Raw genomic sequence first — 6901 nt, 5'->3', positions numbered from 1 at the left:
TCTAGATACTATGTTCTTGTGTTTAATACTCTCTTTGATTTATTTATTTTAGGTCACTGAAAGGTTGTGACCAAGATTTAGTGTAGGGCTTATGCGATATTTTTCATGTCTTTTGGAATTATAATTTTCACTGTATAGCTTGTATTAGGTTTATAACGTGTTTAACATCTTTCCATATCCAACGAAGATTCAGCCTTCCCAATCAAGTGAATTTGTTTCATTTGTTGCAAGTAGACAACCTTTCCCTTAGGCGTCTCCAGTTCCAATTGCCATTCTGCAATTAAGATTTTTTATTAAAAGCAGGGTCATGTTGAAATATGCAGAAAAATATGATTATTGGAAGTTTCATCTCCAGTTTCAATTGACATTCTGCAATCAAGGATTTTTCTATTAAAAGTAGGGCCATGTTGTTGAAATATGGACAAGTTATGATTATCGGATGCTTCGTAGGTTTCAATGAACTAAATTTATAAGTCAATATTAATCGAGTCTTGATGTAGAGAAATTCAGAATATCTAGAGTGAAGTCTTGGTTAGTGCTTGTTTAAAATAATGGTGAATGGAATTGAACGAGTTTCTATTTGACTGGTGTTATCGCATTAGGCATTTCGAGTGAGATTGGAATTTTTTAAAATTATGTAACTATATTTCATACTTTTGGTTGATTTATGGTAGTGTTAAAAAATTGTTTTAAGGTAACTTAAGATATGCCTTATAGCAGAGACAATGCAGAAACATAATGGACTACCTCTACAAATAGTTGGCACACAGTTCTTGCCAGGTTCTTTACGAGTTTTCGAAGCACTGTCTGAATTTTCTTCAAAGTCTTCTGGAAAACTGAGACATTTTATTCTGATATATTGATCACTTTTCCAGGGAGGACTTTGGCTTCTTTGCAGATCAACACCTTACAAATCTTTGATTCCTTAAAATACCAGATACAAGTGGCACACATGCATGATGGAAGTTGACCGGAAGCTCACATGCAAAATGGAACCACGACTATGTGGAATGCATGCATAGTCTCTTATAGGCATGGACTTCGCTACGCAGTTGCCCTTGTTATAGTTTAGTTTTTAAATTCATGTTTAAAAAGTAATGAGAGAAGTTGATATAATTTTTGTTAAATATGATAGCCATAATAATTTGGGAAGGTGGGTAAGAATTTGTTGATAAAGCTAATAGTTTTGGAGGGTGGATAAGATTTTATGTAAATATGAAATGATGTTTTTATAACATTTTTAAATTTGTTTAAAAAGACTATTTTTATTTTTAAATGTTTAATAATTAATTTAAAATTTATTATTTTTATGTAATATTTTTAAATTATATATAATTTGTAGTTTATTAAGTAATTTTTATTTAAATTTGAAATAATTAAAAAATCTTTTATTTATATCATTTTTCATCATATATATATATATATATATATATATATAAGCTTGGTAGGACTACATCTTCATTATGTCCAATTTCTCTTCTCATCTTAATCAGGGAACCTAAGACTTCCGGTTTGGTGAGGCTTCATTTCCAAGACGATTGTCAATTGAGCTAACCCAAGAGGACCCTTCTTTTGATATATTAAATATCTAATCATAAATATAATAATATCTTCTATTGAAAAATTTTCATTTTGTTCTACACCATTAAACATTTAATATATTTCTGAATTTAGACTTCTGTGATCCATAATGTTTAAAAAAAAACTTCTTTCAGAGAGATCACACCGAGTAATTACTCGGAGCCAATGTTTTGAACCCTCTACTATGGTTCATCATCAAGGCAAAGGTGGAGTATCTAATCTAACATCAACTATATATATATATATATATATATATATATATATATATGAAACATAAGAAATAAACTAATAAATTAAATAAATAATAAATAATAAATAAAATAAAATTGGAAACATAAGAAATATGCAATGTCTAAAAAAACTAGGAGTGGAGAGCAGGGATTTGCTGCTAATTTTCCATCCTCCATCCCTATTCAGATTGTTACCATGCTTCTCAATTTCTAATGCCTCCCTAAACTTCCTATGATGAAAGTGATCAATTTTGACTAAAACACGGGAGTCTTCAATACATATGTGGTGTTTATTTTAGATGCATGCTCTGCTAAGGCAGACAAATGGGATCTATTATGTCGGCATGCTCTTGGATCCTTTACTTGATGGAAGGACCCGTTTCTCCAATATAGGGTGTTCCCCATTAGCAAGGGACTAAGTAAACACCTTTCATATCTTTGGGGTCAACATGATCCTTCACTGACTTAAGGGAGCTAGGGATGGTGCTGAGGAGTTTAAAGGAAGCATGCACCTTATTCTTGCTCACAATGCTTGCGATCTTGTCAGTGGTTTCTTGTATGAAAGAAAGTTGCACACAAAGGGGTTTAAAGGAAGCATGCACCTTATTCTTACTCAGAATGCGTGCGATCTTGTCAGTGGTTCCTTGTATGAAAGGAAGTTGCAAGTAGCGTGCTATCTTGTCAATGGTTCCTTGTATGAAAGGAAGTTGCACGTAGTTAGCAAAACCAAGGGGATCCTTTTTTGGTTTAAGACCGAGGATATCTTTTCTAAAAGCTTTGAGACCGAGGCATCTATTATAGCCATTTTCTTCAAAAACTTCAAGCATATGATATTTTTCACTCTTAAAGTGACTCTCATTAGAAATCCTCAGAGCTCTAGTGAAAAGTGTTGAAAACACCGAATTTTAAAATTGTAAAATATAAAATAATTTGTTTATAAAATTCATTTATTTTTATATTTAGAAATGTTATTACCTTATATTTCATTTGATTTATTAAAAATCTTCTCACACATAATAAATATTTGAATAAATTCACATTAACATGATCAAATATATAATTTAAATCTTGAAATTATATATGTTTTGAATGAGAAAATTTTGATTTGTTTTTTTTTTTTTCATTTTATATGCTTTTATTATAAAAAATAATCCAAATATATAGTTTAAATTTTAAAATAAATGAAAATTTAAATAAATTGATTTATCATACATATAATTTGATTTTTCTTTTGTGACCCACATTAAATGGTTAGAAAAGTCAAAATAAGTATGGATCACAAAAGTCTAAAATCAAGTATTGATTTTTATTTCTTTTATTTTAGAAAATATTTCTCAAAACTAATTATTTATTGGTGAAAAATATGGCCTTCATAGTTAGAAAATAGAATATGTTTAAATGATGCAAATAATACATATTTAGATAGCTACAAGCATGTTTAAACTAGACAATTAAATTTGAATTAATTAAAAAAAACTTTTATTCATATCATTTTTCTTCTTTTAATATATATATAAAGGTTGGTAGGACTACATCTTCATCTTGTCCAATTTCTCACCTTGATCAGAGGGATAGCACAAGATTGAAACCGAAGACTTTTGATTTTGTAAGACTTCATTTCTACTACCATTGCCAATTTAGCTACCCCAAATGGATTTTGATATATTAAATATCTAATCATAATTATAATACTATTTTCTATTGAAAAAATTCATTTTGTTCTATAAAATTAAACATTTAATATATTATTTGAAATTTTAAAATTGTAAAATATAAAATGATTCATTGATAAAATATTTAGAAATGTTATTATCTTATATTTCATTTTCTTACTTTAACTCCACATTAAAATAAGTTTAATGAGATAATTAAATTAGAAGTTGCTAATAATATTATATATTTGAATAAATTCACATTAGCATGATCAAATATATAATTTAAATCTTTGAAATTATATATGTGTGAGGGAGAAAAAATAGATTTGTTTTTTTTTTTTATAAAAAAAAATTCATAAACATGATGAAATATATAGTCTAAATCTTTAAATAAAATGAATGAATATATATATATATATATATATATTGTTTGGAGAATGAATCACATTAGATGGTTAGAAACGTATAGATTATAAAAATTTATAATGAAGCATTGATTTTTTTTAATATTTCTCAAAAATAATTATTGGTGAAAAAATATGACCTTCATAATTAGAAAAAAAACTATATTTAAATGGTGTAAATAATACATATTTAAATGGCTACAAACATGTTTAAACAAGACAATTACATCAATCATAACATATTAATATTCCTCAAAACTAATTATTGGTAAACATATATAATCTTCATAATTAGAAAATAAAATAGGTTTAAATAGTGCAAACAATACATATTTAGATGGCTATAAGCATGTTTAAACAAGACAATTACATGAATCATAATATATTTTTTATAAAATGTATTTTGATTTGACTAAAATAATGATTATGATGATGATGGTTAACCTTCCCTGAGACCAAACAATGGTCTATTGGACCTAAAGAAACAAATTATTTATTTTGATTTAAGATTTTATTCCTATGCACAAAAAGCTTGGAGAGAAGCCTCCCCAGCTCACTATAATTTTAACATTGTAAAAGGCTAGGAAGGTTAGTGTTGTTACAAAGATTGTGAAACTGAGATCTAATATGGTTGTACGCGGGGCACTCTAAGAGGAAGTGGTTTTCATCCTCGATGTTTATATTCTCACATATATGTTTATATAAATAATTATATAAATCTATTTTAAAATTTTATATAAATATAAATATTATGATTTTGTTTTCAAAATTTATAAAAAATTAAAATATAATATATAAATAAAATTATAATTTAAAAATAAAAATAAAAAAAATAAGTATTATATTTATTAAAAAATCTAAAATTAAAAACGTGTTAAATAATTAGAATTAAAGAACATGTTAAATAATTAAAATTAAATATTCACATTGGATTGATGTGGATTAGTGTATTGTTTAAAAAGACATTTCATATGAAAACGTTGTGGGCGTTTATAAAAAAAAACAAAATAGAATTAAATATTAAATATTCAATGTGATTGATGTGGATTAGTGTATCGTTTAAAAAATATTTTATATGAAAATGTTGTGGGTGTTTATAAAAAATAAAATAAAAATAATAATTAAATAATTAATATATCTATATATATATATATATATATATATATATAGCAAAAGCTATATTTTCAAAATAATTGATCAACTTGTCCTGATGATGAATCACACTAGTTGGTTCAAAATGCGTCGACAAATTATATTCCATGTGATTTTCGCCGAAAAATCTCTTACAAACAATTGATCAACTCAACACAGCATTATTGACTGTGTACTTTTCATTTGACCGTCTGACTATCCGCTTTTCATGGCGAGTCAATGACTTCTTATGGTGGGGTCCCACTCAACGAGAAAACCTCTCTGATCTTCATCACATTCATTTTAATAGAAAAAAACAATAATTGAAAATTATTTTTAGATGATTTCACTCTCGGCTTCACTTGTGACCAGAACAACATATCAATCCATTATCTAATTTATTTTAAAAGTCTCTGCACGCGACTTAATTGCCTTTTGCTTTGCTTCCAAACCAAGCTTACTAACATCCAAATTCAAAACCTACAAGGGAAAGCAAGTACGCCTAGTGAAAGTTCAACAATATACTAACCCATTCCTGTATATGAATGAAATATCCATCTAGATTTCCGTTTTCTAGTTGTTTCAACCTGTATCAATCCTCTTGATAAAAGAAAATAGCCCTACCTGTAGCAATGAAAATACATAATCATGCTGCAGGAAATGCAAATATACTAAAACCTTTCTTGTAGTGAAAATCGGTACACCATAGTATTGAGTTGTCAAGATAATCCTAAATAATATATATTTGTAATAAAAAATTCTATGTTAAATCAGACGTTTTTGTTCATTCAAACACCAATTTATGTGTTTTTACGTAGTTCTTTATGTCATTTACAATTTTCAAACTAACTTTATCTTTAAGTTTGATAATTGCCGCGGCAAAAGTATTTTCATTGTAAGACATTCTTTGAAGTGCTTAGATCCAATTAACTTGGCAGAATTCCCATTGAACCTACCTCAAATCCCCATTGATTTCGTTCCACCTCAATATTTCATTTATAAGTTCCTAAAGGTCCCCCCGGAGCCGGGTGACTAACTCCAATTAAGAAGTATTAATCCGGGTGACAAACCCTAATTAAGTTCCTAAAGGTCCCCGTGGAGCCGGGTTTTCTCTGTGACCAAATTCTATAAAGCGTAGTTTTGTGCATACTTCAGTTCAAGGATTAACTTCTTCTGTATCCCTCTGAGTTTTTCATGGTTTTACTAGTTTAAACCTTGGTTAGAGTTGTAGATGCAATATAATTCTGTGTTTATTTATTTCCTTCTCTCAGCTTTGAATTTCTACCAAATATGAAGCAGCCTATTGCAAGTTTCGAGTTATAGTTTTCATGTGCAGGAAACTACCCCCTAATAATATAGAACTAGGCATCTTGAAACTATGATGCAAATGATCTGGATAAGCAAGCACACTAAGCAACCTTTACCATGAGTAGAACAAGCATAGACATGCGAAAAATTGAGATTGAAACCATGACGCAAAGGATTTGGATAAGCAAGCCCACCAAGCAACCTTTACCAGGAACAAAACAAGCATAGACATGTAAAAAATTGACACAAAGACAAACACAAAGTAACGAAAAATTGAGGCAATCGTAATTATAAATGGGTTTCGATTTGCAGTACCAAACCAATAAATTTAAGAGCTTACAGAAACTACCATTGAGCATCGTATGAGTCTTTGCCTTAGATGCTGCTTCCACTATGGAATAAACTACTTACTCTGTTATCGAAGAAGTGTTTGTTCTCGTGGGTAAATCTTTGCGACTAGATTCTGAGTGTTCTGCATAATGTTGTTGCAGCAGAACAGGTGATTGATTTTGTAAGCCATACCTTTCGAAGGAGAGTAGGCTGAACAAGATCCATGCAACCTTTGCAGTAGTGTTTAACTTTTCTATGTAAC

Source organism: Pinus tabuliformis, chromosome 2_2, assembly GCF_031772625.1.
Source record: "Pinus tabuliformis cultivar Carrire ecotype Pingquan chromosome 2_2, CPIR1, whole genome shotgun sequence".
NCBI lineage: Eukaryota > Viridiplantae > Streptophyta > Pinopsida > Pinales > Pinaceae > Pinus > Pinus tabuliformis.
This window is presented reverse-complemented; position numbering follows the sequence as displayed.